We start from the raw sequence: 16,490 nt of genomic DNA, 5'->3' as shown, positions 1-16,490 counted from the left end.
TTCAGAAACATCTGCTTCCACTTCCTTCCAGTGGAAACCACAGACATTGAGTGGACAGGTTCATTGTTCCTGGGCAGAAGGAGGAAGAACTCCTTGCTTTTGTTTTTCTTTTTTTAAGGAGAGAATAAAATAGAAACATAAAACTTTGAAGCCCAAATAGAGTAGGATAGGCAGTTTTGATTTGTCCCTTCTCACAGGCTCTTCTCCTGCAGATTGGTTACAGGCCTGGAACAGGAGAATAGCAGCAAACGTGTACGATGCAGCACTTAGATCTGCCAGGCTCTGTTCTAGGAACTTCACACTTACGAATGCACTCTTTTCTCGTAATGACCCCATTAGGGGATGAGGAAGTGGAGATTCGGGTTAAGTAAGTAAGTTCTCTAAGGTCGCTCAGTTACCAAGTGACAGAGCCAGGATTTGCATCTAGGAAGTCTGGTTCCCAAGTCCACGTCCCTAACCACTAGGTTATGTTGTACAGATTGTCAGAGCACATGGAAACCAGTGAGATGAGTGGCTCTGCTTTTTTCCTGTGCACAGAACAACCGACTATCAATTCGTGTTTGATTGTGTCTAACTTCAGAAGAAAGCCTTGTCTAGTTTCTTGGGAGACTCATTGGTATCTTCTTCTTATCAACTTTTCCCATTGTTACTGGTTCAAAAATCCACTAATAATTTGGGAGAAGTGGTGCCATCAAGGGCATCCAGGTCCTCGCCCTGTTTCTGGATGGAGTCTCCTCCAACTTCCCAGACGTGTAGCTGCGGCCTCATTACCCCACTCCCTCCTTAGGTTGTGTAACCGCCATCTCATCAGCCTACGGGCAAGACAGACTCTCTTTAGTCATATCAGAAACCCTCCCACTGTTGTTTATGCCTGTTCTCTTTGGACACTTCCCTGTCTTATGGTTTTTTTCCACTTTGTATGTGAACTGTAAATTCATGCAGTTAGGAGACATTTCCACATAGGTTGTCTTATTAACCGACCCCCTGGCAAGATCATTAACATCCTTAAAACACAAATCCTAGTTGCCACCTGCCCTGGAGTATGCTACAAGAGCTGCCCACATACAAAACAATTTGAAAAGAAGTTGATTATGATGCAATGCCTGCAATCTGGAATGTTTGCCCTTATGATTTTAGTCTGCATTCATATTTGAAATCTCTGCTTTTCTGTGTACGATATCTTAATACATAAGGCCTGTTGTCTCCATCAGCAGTGACACAGGCCTCTCATCGCTGAGTTTATTGCTTCTAAGATCTGGCTGGCTTTCTCTTAGAGACACGTTCTTGTGGCTGCCCATTGTTGCTTTCATGTGCTGCACACACCCCTTGTTTTAAGCCAGATCAAACCACACAAACCTTTCAAATTTGGTGAAAGTCTAGTCAGCTGTTTTCATATGATGAGTAAATAGACACGAACACTTTAAATATATTTATACGTATTTGACTGTTATAAGAAGCACAGTTTGTTTCATTTTTTCATTCTTATCACAAAAGATTATGGAGGCAATCTTTTATTTTCTCAGGAAAGAGAGCATTGTGAAAGATTCCGCTAGTCAGAGGAAGCTGCAGAAGGAGAGTTAAATTCAACATAAGGAGTAACTTTCAAACAGTGATGTTTCAGGACAAAGTGGGATTCCCGTCACTGCAAGAATTGTGTCATCTGGCCACTTGGCCAGGAGGTTATAATCCATGATTGCAGCATCAGAGAGGTGGTGGGACTGAATTACATGGAGGACCTTTTCAATCCCGGCTCATGATTCTTTGATCTACATCTAGTTAAGGAGAAAGAGGGGAATGGAAAGGGTCTGATTTGAAGTCTGTTTTCTATAATGAGTGATGGGACCTTATCAGGGTGAAGTATATCTTTCAGATTACTTACCTTGGTTTCTTTACATAACCTTAGAGAGATTGATTTTGTGTTTCGGGTGTCAGTAGTCCAAAAGTTGGAGCAATTTAGTAGAAGTCCATGGGGAAATTTTAGGTGACAAGTGGAGTTTTCCACTCTCTTGGAGAGTTCTAAATGAAGGTGACAGATTTGGTGAACCCAGAAGTAGTGTGATAAAGATGGGGAGTCTTTGTGTTTAAAGAAATAAAATAAAAGCCCGTGGAATGCTCCCAGCTGATAATAGCTATGTAAAACTTAAAACTCCCTAGGAGGCAGGTGGCACGATCACATGAGCCTGGGGAGTGTGTGAGCTCCTTGAGACTCGGTTTCCTCATCTGTCAAAAAGAGACTTGACTTACATGTCGTCCAGGGCTCTCCCCAGCCACAGCCTTCCACAGAATGCAAAGTGCTGGTTTGACTTCTTTTCTTCTTAGCTTTGCCAAGAAACCGTCCCCGAGGGATGTCCTGCCACCCACTCTGCTGGGTGACCCAGGACATGCCACCCACCCTTTTGGATCCTCCACTATACAAGGAGGAGTGCAGATAGATTATTTATAAGGTCTGGTCTGACTGGGGCCACTTTCTACAACTCTGTGAAGCTTGCAGAGGGAGAATACCACGTTGATGACTCTAATTTATTATCTATATTGATTTAATTATTATCTGTCTCTAAAGGACAGAGGGAACAACGTTTGCCTCCTTTTTCCTTTCCCCAGATGTTTCGCTGGTGCTGGTTTTTGCTTTGGAGTCTCACATAATAGCACAAATTTTTTTTACAACCATCTGGGAAAAGAAGTTAAAGTAGGAAAACGTGATCAGATCCTGGGCCTTAGGATGCCTATTTCTCCTCGAGTAAACAGAAACTCTTTCTTTTGTTTGTGGTTTAGTTATTCCTTCAGTGTGGGGTATACAGACTCCCATTTAAATCTGAGTGGCGCAACATTTGGCTTTGATTTCATATTTTTAAATAGAGCTCTTGGACATAAATTTGACATCATTCCATAAGACAATTTAGCTTTCCGAATTACTCCTTTTAGCATCCATACATCTCATCGTGTGGATCCTGTGTGAGGCATTTGTGTCTGCTATCTCCAGCAGTTTCTGTCTGTTGTCAGCCTGGGCAGCTCACCCTCCTCCAGCTTTTGAATGGTTAGGAGTGGCAAGAGTGGGTCAGACACTAAAAGTGTTGATTTTGGGGTGAGGTGGAGCCATGCCATGATCCACAAGAAAATGAAAGTGTTAAGGGCATTTTGAGATATGTTTTAAAACAAGGGGATATAGAAACAGCTATAAAACCTTAGTAGCTGCCTGTGCAGTAAATCCTGACCTCCTGTCTCTGCAACCAAGACCTTGTGCTTTCTGGGAAGCTCAGGGACGGAGGGAAGATACAGAGTGTTTGACTCCCTTGTTTGTGTCTCACCATAGCCTCCAGGGAATGCCCTGTGACCACTTAGCTAAAGCTTTTTCAGACATGTTCCAGGTCCTGAGTGCTTGGAGAGCAAGGTGCTTGGGACTGAGGATGGGAAATGAGCCCTTTCCACCGCGTGCATTTCAGAGACAGGCTTCTTTGTCAGCAACTTTGTGACTTGGGGTAAAAAAGGTACGGCAGGTGCATTTCTGGGCATTTGGGGGCATCTGGGGATCTTGGTGCAGAAGTAAGGGAGAGCAGGGCTTCTGCACAGTGGGTGGGTCTGATCTGTGTTTGGAGTGTGGAGGGAAGACAGAGCGGCGGGGAGACTTGCTGGCAGGCAGGACAGCAGAAGGACGTCAGGGCCTGAGGTGTGCCTCAGTTCTCAGCCAGCGTCTACAGGGAAGCAAGGGCTCAGGATTCGGGACAGCCTTCTGACCATCCCTCACTTCACTGTGCGCAGGGCTGACCGCATGGGTTTACGGGGAGGTTCTGAGCAGGCCTGCAGGATATTAGGTCCCTCTGTCACCTCACCCTGTCCCCTCTGTCCCACTACCTCCCTCCAGTCTCCTCATTTTCTGCTGATGATTTAAGTTTCTTTAAGGGGACAAATGCTTTTTATTCTGAAATCAGAGATAAGAGGCTTAAAAGCAAATAAATGGTTTGAGGCTACACTTTGTAGAGCAAATTCTGCCTGTGGTGAAAGAAAGTGGCCCAGCGTTGGGTTTCTGCCAGTGGGCAGGAGTCCTGCCCTCCATCAGGGCAAGAAGAAGAGCCCCGTGCTAGAATAGATGTTCTGCTGTCGCAGAATATTTGGAAGTTCTTAATAATTTTTGAACAAGGGACCCCACATTTTCACTTTGCACTGGGCCTGCAAAGTAGGAAGCCAGTCTTACCTCCACAGTTGGGAGGACAGGACGGAAAGGTAAGGAAAGAGGAAGATGGAATTAGAAGGTGACCTGTGCAGTCCTGCCAGCTTTGCCGAGGGTCAGTCTGTTGACCTTCCCTGGGCTGGGACAAATGGAACCTGTGTTTGACATACATTCTATGCGGATGGAGTATTTTGTTACAAGACTGCAGAAGCTTTGTGTTATGATGATTTTGCTTTTGGTATTTATATTGTACTCACTCAAAACAATTTAGTTCCCAGGGCACTTTTTAAAAACTTGAGGTGTCTCTGTTCTTCTGCCTTATGTTTCCTATTAAGAATAGGCTGTAAGAGAGCTCTCGTGATGCTGTGGGATGTCGAAGATAGAAGAACTTGGCTGTAGCGGGAGTAGCAAGCAAAGGCTCCATGGAGCGAAGGCCTGACCCAGGCCTCGCACCGACTGCAAGGAGGTGTGTGAATGGGGCGGAGGGGGAGATGGGCAGACAGGGGGCCGCCTGCACACGAAGGGCGCAGCCCCCGTGGTGTGGTGGGGCTGCTGCTCAGACCTCAGCCTGCTCAGCCGTGTTGGGTAGGAAGTGGTGTTTACAGAAAGGATCTGTAGTTTTTTCACCAGACCTCTAGTTTGTCCTCTGTTAGGGTCATGGATGAGGTCCTGTGCCAAAGCTTTATCAACATGCATGGATGGCACACCTGTTACAGGTGCAGAATGGCCCCAGCTGTTTTGGGGGTTGAGAAAGGAGGATAAAGGCAGGTCTCAGGCCTGAAGGACCTGACTACCCATGTGGGGAGGCAAGACTGAGCGACTGAGGGTCCAGCGGGGGGAATTGATTCTGGGTGCTGTGGGCTTCAGAGTTGGTGGCTGGATGTGAGCCAGATGGTCAGCCAGATGTCAGAGGAGGTGGGACCTGAGCCACTTTCGAAGAGTGAGAAGGGGTTATTGGAGAGGGGGTGAGGTGGGGAACAGGTTGGCAGCAGAGGGCGGTTCTAGAAAGCAGTTTGACTAAGGAATAGGGTTGGAGTATAGGGTTAGGGAGGAGACCAGCCTAACCAGCAAGCAGGACCTGAGAGTCGCTAAGAACACAGCTGACAGGATCCTGAGGGCCGGGCGTAGGAGTTTAGCTCATGGGGATCATCTGAGTCTAGAGTTAGAAGATCCTTCCTTCCCAGGAGGCAGTGGACCTAGCTCTTGGGTCCCAAATAGCCCTTTCCTCCTCTGGCTTGCTGTGGTTCACAAGTGCTCAAACAGTTGCAGCATCTGCGGGTCCCAGTGGTCCGAGATGGGGACTGCCGTGGTTCATTCCAGCTGATCTTGTGTCTGTCACCAGGCACTATTTCTGATATTTCACAAACACTAGTTTATTTAATCCCTGCTGCCATTAGCGAGGTAGACACTTGCTTATCTCTGTTTTGTCGATGTGGAATCTGAAACTCAAAGAGATTAGGTAACATCCTCAGGGTCACCAGCTGGTGAGTGATGGGACCAAGATTTTAGAGCCCAGCTCTGCCCTACACCCTATATCTTAGTTCCTCATTGTGCCATCTCTGACCTCCGGGGGTCTCTGGCCCAATACACACACTTCTCTGGTCCCAGAATGTTGTGGGGAAATCTTTTATAAACACACCAAAGGCGTGCAAACCCCTTTGGGGAGAGGTCCTACACTGACGAATTGTATACATTTTCTTGGAAAGAAGTTTTGAAAGGAAGAGAAAGAAAAATGTGAGATCCTGGGGAGAGAAGCAGAAAGAGGCGCGGGAAGAAGCTGTGATAATAAAGCATTCACTTAAGTGAGGGAAGAAGGGGCAGCATCTAGGAGCCTGGAGCATGGACAGCTTTATTTAAACTGCTCGGACCTGCGTTTCTTATCAGAACTGTTACAGCATTATGGAAGGGGGGCAGGGAGTTGATACTGAGTTCAAAACAGCCAGTTAAGAGCTGTTACGGAGCTGTTTGGCGTGCTTGTCCCTTCTTTAAGGGAAGAGGCAGGGTTTACATTTGTGTTATATTCTCCAAAATATACTACTTTACCTAAGTTTTGGATTTTTTTTTTTTAAAGATTTTATTTTTTTTCCTTTTTCTCCCCAAAGCCCCCCAGTACGTAGTTGTATATTCTTCGTTGTGGGTCCTTCTAGTTGTGGCATGTGGGACGCTGCCTCAGCGTGGTTTGATGAGCAGTGCCATGTCCGCGCCCAGGATTCGAACCAACGAAACACTGGGCCGCCTGCAGCGGAGTGCGCGAACTTAACCACTCGGCCACGGGGCCAGCCCCCTTAAGTTTTGGATTTTATATAAATGTGCGGCTTGGGCAGTCCCGGGGGTCTCCACGATCCGATCCCAACTTGCTTTTCCCCTTCATTTCCTGCTGCTCCTTCTGCTCTTCCTCTCCTGCCGCTGAATACTTCCTCTCCTGCCTGCCTTGACTATCCTCGCTACGCACAGTCCACTGGGAGACCCAACCTCCCACCGTCTCTGCCCAGGGTCCTACATCTGTCTGCTCTCTGAAATCTTTTCTGGTTCTTCCACGTGGAAGTTCTCTTTTGTTCTTCCCAAAGTAGTGTATTGTGCTTGAGGGCACGTCTCATCCTCCCTCTGCTTTTGTAGCTCTTCATTTAGATTCAGCCAGTCTTGGCTGACAGCTGCTAGCAATGGTAATCGGTACACAGTAGGGTTTCCTGTCCGTTAATAAAATAGCCCTCATAGCCATCTTTCCCATGGGGAGCCAGCTAGGTGAGCCGTAGTGAAGTCCGACGCCACCAGCATCCTCCTGTCAGCATGCGGAGGAGCCTGGACTCCTGACTCTTACTGCCCTGTGTGCAGTGCCTACCTAGAGGGCCAGGCCTACGCCTCACTCAGCCTTCAGCTCCGTACCCATTGTATATACTACACAATCAGTGTGTGTATTACTGCCCTGTGTGCAGTGCCTTCCTAGAGGGCCAGGCCTACGCCTCACTCAGGCTTCAGCTCCGTACCCATTGTATACACTGCGCAATCAGTGTGTATATTACTGCCATGTGTGCAGTGCCCTCCTAGAGGGCTAGGCCTACGCCTCACTCAGCCTTCAGCTCCGTACCCATTGTATACACTGCACAATCAGTGTGTGTCTTACTGCCCTGTGTGCAGTGCCTTCCTAGAGGGCCAGGCCTATGCCTCACTCAGCCTTCAGCTCCCATACCCATTGTATACACTGCAATCAATGTGTATGAAAGACATTGCTTGAAACCTTCTGGAAGAAAAATGTATATAAATCTCAGGTATACACAATTCTCGCCCCACACATCTGCTCTGCTCTTAAAGTTACATTGTAAATTAGATGTTTGTATTGGAGGATATTTTCCATAGAAATAATACTGTAAATAGTACTTGAGTTCCTGTGACAGACCACAAATCTGCTTTAAACTCCAAACTCAGAAACATAAACGCTAGGGGTTAGGGATACATAGATGAGAGTAGCTTCTTAGAAAGTTATTTTCCTTTTCTATCCTAGACATTACTAGGATATTCTCAATGTAGTACCTATCACTAAAACCATTTTTTAAAAACATTTTATTTTGAAATAATTTTAGAATTACAGAAGAATTGCAAAAATGGCGCAGGGTTCCTGTACCCCCTTCACCTAGCTTCACCTAGTGTCTGTGTTTTACATAACGGTGCACAGTTATTGAAAGGATGAAGATAACCTTGGTGCAAATCTGTTAACTAAGTTATGCCTCGGCTTTGTTTTGTTTTGTCTTTGTATTTCTCCTACTTGGTGGTCTCTGAACTTTTAGGATCTGTGGTTTGGTGCCTGTCATTCATTTTGGGAAATTCTGAGCCAGTATTTCTTGAGCTGTCTCTTTGCCCTGTCCCTTCTCTCTTCTTCTGGAGTTCCAGTTATGTGTCTGTCACACTGCTGGACCTTGTCTCACAGCTCTTGGATGTTCTGTTTCTTTCTTTGTTTTCACTTTTTTCTCTTTGTGTTTTAGTTTGGCTACCTTTTATTGACCCACTTCAAGTTAACTTATGCTTTCCTCAGCAGAGAGAAGGCTGCTGGTCCCTCCAAGGCATTCTTTATCTGTATTACTCTATTTTTAACTTCTAGCATTTCCATTTGATTCTTGTAACTGCCATCTCTCTGCTGAAGTTACCCTTCTGATCACACGTGTTGTCCACTTTTTCCACTAGAGCCTTTAGCATATTACTTATGGTTATTTTAAATTCCCTGTCAGATAATTCCGGCATCTTTGTCTTATCTGACTCTGGTTCTGAGGGTTGCTTTGTGTCTTGAGTTTTTGTCTTGCCTTTTCCTATGCCTCATGATTTTCACTGAAACTTGGACATCTTGTGTAGCTAGTAGAGACTGAGATAAGTACTGTTTATGCCTGGAAATGGCGCACTTCCTTCTCCTGGGCCTTTAGTGTGTGTGTGTGGGGGTGAGTTAGTCTAATCAGGAGTCGGGCTGGGTTGGAAGTTTGTTGTTGCCATGGTTACCCTCCGTGCCCCACAGGCTTTAAATTCTTTTGGTGATGCCTTGTGTTCAGGGTGGGGGTGGTTTTGCCTGCGTGTTGCCTGCCAGCTCTGCAGTTGAGGTCTTCCCTTTGCACTGCCCCTAGGACAGGGTCTTCTTGGACTTCTCTGCTGTCCCAGCCCAGCAAGTCTGCTGTCATTTGTCATTCAAGCTTGTTGGCATAGCTGTGCAGGGCAGTGGGGAGAGGGCCAGTCTCTGGTGTTCTGATTAAATCTCGGTCCTGCGCAGGCTCCATGTCACTGGGTCTTGGGTGTTCTCCTGTCCCACCCCAGGAATAAGGCCTTTTCGCTCCTCCCTTCCCTCGGCTGCAATGAGTTTTCACCAGTTCCCTGAGGGCGCGAATGTTGCCCTTTCCCGACCAGTGAGGTTTTTGTTCCATAGAGGGGAGACCAGAGAGAAGGATCTGGGGGAGTTTCTTGTCCCCTCCCGCATGACTGCTGTCCCCGTCCCCTAGGCCTGCACCCCATGGACACGTTCTTAAGCCTCCTTCTGATTTCTCTGTGGGTCCCCACGAAGTTCCTGGAGAAAGAGCCTGCAGGAGAGGGCAGACTCCTCCACCTTTTGGAACCCCCTGGACTTCCCTGTCCTGCCAGCCTCCGCTTGGCCTTCATCATTTTGTCAATTTCTTATTACCAGTGTCCTGTTCCACCTACGCCAGCAAGCAAGTGCTCGTGTCTCTTCGCTCACTGCGGGCTCCTCTCCCGCCTCAGACTTTGGGCCAGCTGTTTGCTCTGTGACCTCAGCTCTCCACTGAGGTCACAGCAGTCTTGCGTTAGAAATCGGTCTGGCTCTTTTTCATTGTAAGCAGTGCTCCTTCAAGCTCATTATATCCTGAGTGGAAGCAAAAGTGTGAAACCACTTTTTAAAATAATCATTTAAAACCTGTTGATTACTTTCTCTACTTCCGTTTCTCTACAAATCGCTTTCTTCTCACAGTCCAGTTTCAGCCATCATGCACAAGCCAACCGTGTGAAAGAACTGAATCGCATTGATTTTACTCATGAGTGGGAATGTTGTGTAACATCCCAAACCTGGAAGTCCATTATTAGAAAATGTGCTTTGTGCAAAAACCTCAAATCCCCTAATCTCTTTTCTATGGCCACAAGTCAAATAAATGGCATTGGTGCTTTACACTCTTTCTTGTACCGTGTCTCTGTTCTTTGAGTTTGAATGTTTTAGTGGTGGGCACCTGGATTTCTTCTCACAAATGCTGTATTATCATGAAAAGTAAAATTATTTTTATTGTGACAATTTGTAATTTACAAGCATGCCTCCCAAAACTGGCGGTGCTGAGCCGCCCCTGCCTTCGTCACTGCCGGAATTTGGGGTTGTTACTTTCCGTCCCTCTCTTCCTTTCACCTTAGTCTGCCTTAGAATCACTGTGCCCTCATGCCAGTGTCCATCCAAGTCCCATGGCAGCTGGAGGAGGGGAGTTAAGAGGCGGTAGAGGGAAGGGAAAAGAGGATATCTTGTTCCTACCTCAAATCTCCACCTTCTTCCTGCACTTCCCTCCTCCACAGGCCTGAAGGCACATCTGTGGTTGAAGTGTTGACACCTGCTGCCCCATCTCTTTGTCACCACCCTGCACAAACCCCTGCTTGGGAAATAAAGCTAAGACTTCAAAACCCCAGGAGGCCGTGACTCCCTTCTGAATCCTGTCATGCTCCTTCCTCTCGGGCTGTGCCCCAGGCAGGCACCCCTGCCTGCTTCCTTCCCTGCACCCATCCCCGAGGTCTGGGCCCTGAGGAGCCGTCACCAGTGACTTAGAGCTCCCTTGTCCCCAGTCCCCTGCCTGACCTGTCGGGGAGGGATAGTCCCCTCTTCCATTCAAAATGTCGTTCTGACTGTTGAAGTTGTAACTGTGAGGCTTGGGTCAATTTGTGTAGCGCCGTAAATGCTGTACTGCAGGCACGTAACGGGTTAGAGAGGTTTTTGTGAGCTGAGCTGAGGGCTTCACCACAATAGGTCATATTGGTCCCGTGCCTTCTGAGTGACTTGCACATAAACTTTTGAACACAACCCATTTGTAAATGCAGGACTACCCCCTAGTATTTCCTTTGCATTGTAAATGTCACTGTCAGCGGTGGCCAGTGATTCTCTGCACAAGTCAGAATCTGTCTGATTTACCCAGAGCAAGGGAGCATTCGGGTGGCAGTGATGAGATGATTTTGATTTTGACGGTAAGCAAGAAGACGGTCTGTGTAGCGTCTTCCCTCTCTCGCCGTCTGTTTCCGTTGAGGTTGCTGAGCAGAAGTCGGCGTCCACAGAGAGACGGGGGCTTGTTCTTTCTCAGAGGGAGAGCTCTGCTGAGCCTTTTGCCCAGGTGACTTTATTCTCGTTATAGGACCTGGAGGAGCTGAGGTAGGAGAAGGATAAACACCAAGAAGAGAAGCTCCATGGTGGACATGCTTACCTAGATCTTACCTGCTCTCCTCCTGCCCTCGGCCTCCTGCTTTTACTGTGGACATAGATGGAGGGGAGGAATAGACCTTTCTAACCGTGGAGGGTTCCATTTGGTTTATCAATTGGTATGGAAAGTATAGTTCTGAGAGGTGACTTCATCTGAAGTTTTTTGTAGGTAGGATACTGATGGTAGAGAACAGAGCCAAGAGGAAATTAAATTGCAGGAGGAGGTAATTATGTTAATTACCACTTGAAACTTTGTAGCTTGTAAAATGTGGGAAGAGATGGGTAATGGGAGACAGTGAGATTTATATTTATGCTTTGAGATTGTTAAAGACTTGGTTATTCAGTGGTCTGTTCATTCATTGGACATGCCCTGTGCACCAAGCATTGTCAGTGCTGGGGATGGACAAGTTACATGTATAGTCCCTGTCCCCTCACAAGCCCCAGAGCCCAGTGGGAGGGACACCCAAGTACACTGTTGATTACAGCACAGAGTCACACCTTAAACAAGTGGTACAGGGGAGAGAGAATTGGCCTTAGGGTGGCATGGTCAGAAGGGGCATCATGGGGAAGGCTACCCTTGAGCAGGGTTTTCAAAGATGAGTATGAATTGGTCCAGGCCAAGAGTGAGTGTGCTGTAAAGAGAGGAGTGTTTTAGGTAGCAAGAGTAACATGGGCAAGCTGAGGAGCCATTAAAAGCTTGGTGTGTTCAGGGAACTACAGGTAATCAGATAACGCTGGAGTATTAATGAGGAGCACAGTAGGTCTGGGTGGGAGAAGAAGGCATGGCAAGATGACGACCCTGAAGAATTAGGCAGGGCCAAGATTATCAAGAGTTTTATATGCTATCTAAGAGTTTATAGTTTATCCTACAGGGCATATGGCACTACTGACGATTTCAAATGGTGGTTACATTTGCCTTCTAGCTGGGTCACTATGATAGCAGGGTAGAGAATGCATTTGAATGGGTTAAGAATAGAAGCAGATTTGGAAAATAGTTTGACAGTTCCTCAAAGTGATAAACATAGAGTTGGCATATGACCCAACAATTCTGCTCCCAAGAGAAATGAGAACATACGTTCACGCACAAACTTGTACACAAATGTTTATAGTAGCATTGTTCATAATAGCCAATGGTGGAAACAACCCAAATGTCCATCAGTGGGTAGATTGATAAATAAAATGTGGCATATCTGTACAATAGAAAGTTGTTTGCCATAGCAAGAAATGAAGTACTGATCCATGCTACAACAGGGATGTCCCCTGAAAACACTGTGCTGAGTGAAAGGATCTGGATACAAAAGACCACATATTGTATGATTACGTTCATATGAAATTTCCAGAACAGGCAAATCTATAGAGACAGAAAGTAGACTGACAATTGCCTAGGATTCCAGGTGGTTGGGTTGGCGGGGGATGAGGAGTGACTTCTAATAGGTACACGGTTTCTTTTTTAGGGAGATGAAATGCTCTAAACTTAGACTGTGGTGGTGGTTGCACAACTCTGTAAATATAGTAAAAGAGTTGACTTATACACTTTAAAGGGTAAATTATTTGGTATGCGAATTATATTTCAATAAAGCCACTTATAAATAAATAAAAATAAATGTGATTCTCTGTCCTCAAAAAGAAAAAAAAAGAATGAAGGCTGGGAGACTAATGAAAAGGCTTTAAAAATAGTTGAGGTGGTGAAGGCTTCTGAACTGTGGCTGATGCGGTGGGATAGGATAGGAGGAATGCTAAATATGGTCAGGAGACGGTAATTCTTTAAGTCTAATCATAGAATCCTAGGCTTTTCCACAGACATTTCTCAAGAGTGTTTAATGAATAAGCTACTATGAACATACGGTCTTGCATCGCTTAACAATGGGGATACATTCTGAGAAATGCTTCGGGTGATTTCATCATTGTGCGACCATCATAGAGTGTACGTACACAGACCTAGATGGTGTAGCCTGCTACACACCTAGGCTCTATGGTACTAATTTTATGGGACCACTGTCATATATGTGGTCTGTCATTCACTGAAATGTTGTTATGTGGCACATAACTTTATTTGTATCATGGCTTTTTCAAAAAAGAATTTAAGGCAGCTATGGTAATTACTGATGTCAAATCTCTTTCCCACTTACCTAAGTGCTAAAGTGTATCCTTCTTGTATAAAACACAAATATGGGCAGACACTGGGCGGGGAGGTGGGGGAGAGGCTTGAAAGAAGGAAGACCCAAATCTTGTTTTTACTGTGAGATTAATTCAACAGACAGAAATATGAAAAATCTCTGTTTACATGTTTCTAACCATAGTCAACTGATTGCCTTAAAAATGAATTTCCAGTTTGGAAATAATCTTCCAAACACGCTATCACTAGTTTTAAGCTAAACATTGGAACCTAATAACTGAAAGCACGTATGCCATTACTGGGCAGGGGCTGTCAGCACCAAGGCCCAGAAGTTGGGCTGGCAGGAGGGAACAGCTACCAGACCAAAACAAGCTGGGCCTCCAGCTGGTGTTGAAGTGGAATATGCCATTATTATGAAAGACTTTAGGGCAAAACTAAGGCAGACTGGGACATCAGGTCTGACAGAGGCAAGGCTTGGCACCAGTTGGCAGGCCAGCGCAAGCAGGGTAGATGGCACTGAGTTCAAGGGACTGTTCATGGATAGAGGTTAGGGTTCAACTGGACGCTAGAAAACAGGCAGGGGATGTGACCCGAGTTGGGAGATCAGCAGCAGTGTGCCGGACCTGAAGAGCCTGGTGAGCCTACCGCCCCACGGTGATTATTCATTCCACAAATGTTGAACGTCCACTGTGTGTCAGGCGTAGCCCAAGGGTATATGGTTGATCTCAGAATGAGGGCTGTGTGCTTCTCTGAAAAGGAGCCTTCGTGGTTCTCATGTAGTTAATGTTTTGTTACTTAAATGCTATAAATTTCTAGACGTTTCCTAAAGGATTCCCCTGGGATACCAATGTTCCTACAAGGCTACAGCTGAAACACATTATTGATTTTCAAGTTCATGGCTGATCCTTCTCGAATTATGAATATGTTTATGGTCAGTAAGCAAATGGTGTTTATTAATAGTACAGAGTGCATTTTGGCCTTCCCTCCCTGTTTAATGAAATCATTAATCTCTGTGACCTTTACCCACAAACTAAACTGCCCTGGAATTCATGAAAAGAACCAACTGTATCACCTCATGTAAAGTGTATGGGTATAAAAGCGTGTCTTAGTACCCTTCTGTTATATACCGCATTTATTCAGAATCAGTCACGTTCTTTGTGGGTTGTTGGATGATGGAGAGACAGGCATGAAACGGCAAGAGTGAAATCTAAAAAGACCATACTTTATTTGTTTAAAGATACACATGGACATGATATAAGCTCTTGCTTAAAATTAACCCCAAGCACCATGAAAGATAAATGGGCAAAAGATATGAACAGATCACAAAAGAAGAGATACAAGTATCTGATAGACACACGAAAAAGTGAAAAATAGATAAAAATGGAAACAAAAGTAGAATATTAAATTGCCATAATTTAAAAAATGATGGTACGTGGCATTGGTGAGGGTGAGGTGAAGTGAACATTTATAGGGAATAATGTGAGGAGAAATGGGTACAACCATTCTGTAAGGTAATTTGTATCAAGAGCCTTTAAAATGTCCGTACCTTTCCCAGTATTTTCATTTCTGAAAACTTATTCTCAGAAATGCCCATGAATGTTTATATCAAGAATGTTCGTCATAGAAGTATTTACAATAGTAAAAAAGTAGAGACAACTCAAATCTCTGGCAATAAGAGACTGATAAAGTCATGCAGGATCTATATAGTGGAATATTGGGCAGCAGCTAAAAATCATCTATTCAGTAACTATTACTAAAATGTGGCAAAGCCTATGCCATGAAAACTATAATTTTAATTGTGAAAATAACTATAAAGTTTTTATCTATCCATCTAGGTAGGGAGAAAAGACGAAAATACTCTATTAAGGCATTTATGGTTTTATTCCTAAGTAGTGGAATTATAGGTGATGCTGTATTTTCTAGACATTCTATTTTGAAAATCTGTCACTCTTACACTTTGCAAAAAGATATAATAATGCTTGAATCATGTTGACATGATTAAAAAAATAGTGACAAAATCTGATGGTTGAAACAGACAGAGTTCAAGGTGGCGGTATTAGTGTTCTTACTTCCTACTTCCTGCTCCATCTGGAGAATCAGCAAGGGAACAAGACTGTCGGTCACTTTCTTGGTCTTGACCAGTCTTTAGCCTAAATACCACGACTGGAGGAGGCAGCCGTCTGGACAGGTGAGGGTCGTTTTCAGAAGGTGACTGTCAGCCTCTTGGAAGGAGTTGGAACCACAGCTTCTTTGTGCCGAGTTCCATGCTGCCTTCATCGTGATCGATGCAGGTATCCGTGCTGGAGAGAGCAAGGCAGCGTGGAGCTCCAGTGGGTGCGGGTCTGCCCTCATCAGTCAGCTCCGAAGGATGGTGGCTCTGGGGCCTCGTGGCCCCTAAACGGCAGTTGGGCTGACTGTTTTCTGGTGCCATCGCCTGCAGCTCTGGTGCCCTCTGAGTCCCTTTCCTCCTGGCATCTTACATTGCTTTCTAACTTTTTTTAAAGCCCTCCTAGTCCTCCCAGGAGAGGAGTAAGAATTTTAAATGGCAAGAGGAAAGAGAACAAAACCCTCTTCTTCCTTCTCTTCAAAAAAGACCCTACTGTCAGCAGTGTCTTTTTTTTTAGCCTGTCTCTCCCTTTTCCCTTCTTTCCCAAAAATATGTCTCGCAGTCGGTTTGTGAGAGCTAGTGTGAGCTGCAGCAGCCTCTCCCGGGCCTTCCATCTGTAGCTTGGTCTGTCTTATGTGCCATATATTTAGAATGCCTAAATTAGTAGTGTTCCATGTGCTATTTAGAGAGGAGCTGGGAAGTCAGATGGAAGAGCAAGGCTATTGATCAGGATTGGCTTCTGAATGGTGTTGGCCCTCATCCTCGAATCCCAGAAGTTAGCAATATTTTGGGGACATCAAAAGAACAGATGGTCTGTGAAGGCAGCTGGCCCATGTGGTAATTAGTCCACGGAGGCAATTGGTCATTTTCTGAGCTTGGAACAGAACTTTGCTTCTGTTTGTGCCATTCGAGTTGTGGACGGAGGCTTCAGTTAGACCTCGTGAGGCTAGGAAATGTGTGTAAATGAGTCGTCACAGCTGAGAGAGCAGCTCAGCTCGGATTGCCAGGTAAAAGTTTCCCAGCAGAAAGATGGACGGAGAGTTTTGTTGTTTTTAATTTAAAGTTGGAGACACTCAACTCTGTCTAATAGGGCTAGGGACAGATGTTGTCAAGGGAGCCAGTGCAAATAGGAGACGGGACATTTGGTGGTGCAGACTCCTTGCATTCCTCTTTC

The 16,490-nt window shown here is 45.5% G+C and overlaps 1 protein-coding gene across 22 annotated transcripts in view; it reads left to right on the top strand.

Moving 5' to 3' along the window:
• CSGALNACT1 (chondroitin sulfate N-acetylgalactosaminyltransferase 1) overlaps positions 1-16,490 on the top strand; it is a 330,736-nt gene that overhangs the window by 235,264 nt on the left and 78,982 nt on the right. The gene's annotated exons all lie outside the window — the stretch shown is intronic.

This window comes from Equus przewalskii, chromosome 28, assembly GCF_037783145.1.
Source record: "Equus przewalskii isolate Varuska chromosome 28, EquPr2, whole genome shotgun sequence".
Lineage (NCBI taxonomy): Eukaryota > Metazoa > Chordata > Mammalia > Perissodactyla > Equidae > Equus > Equus przewalskii.
The sequence above is the reverse complement of the archived record's forward strand: the minus strand, read 5'-3'. Positions and strand labels throughout refer to the sequence as shown.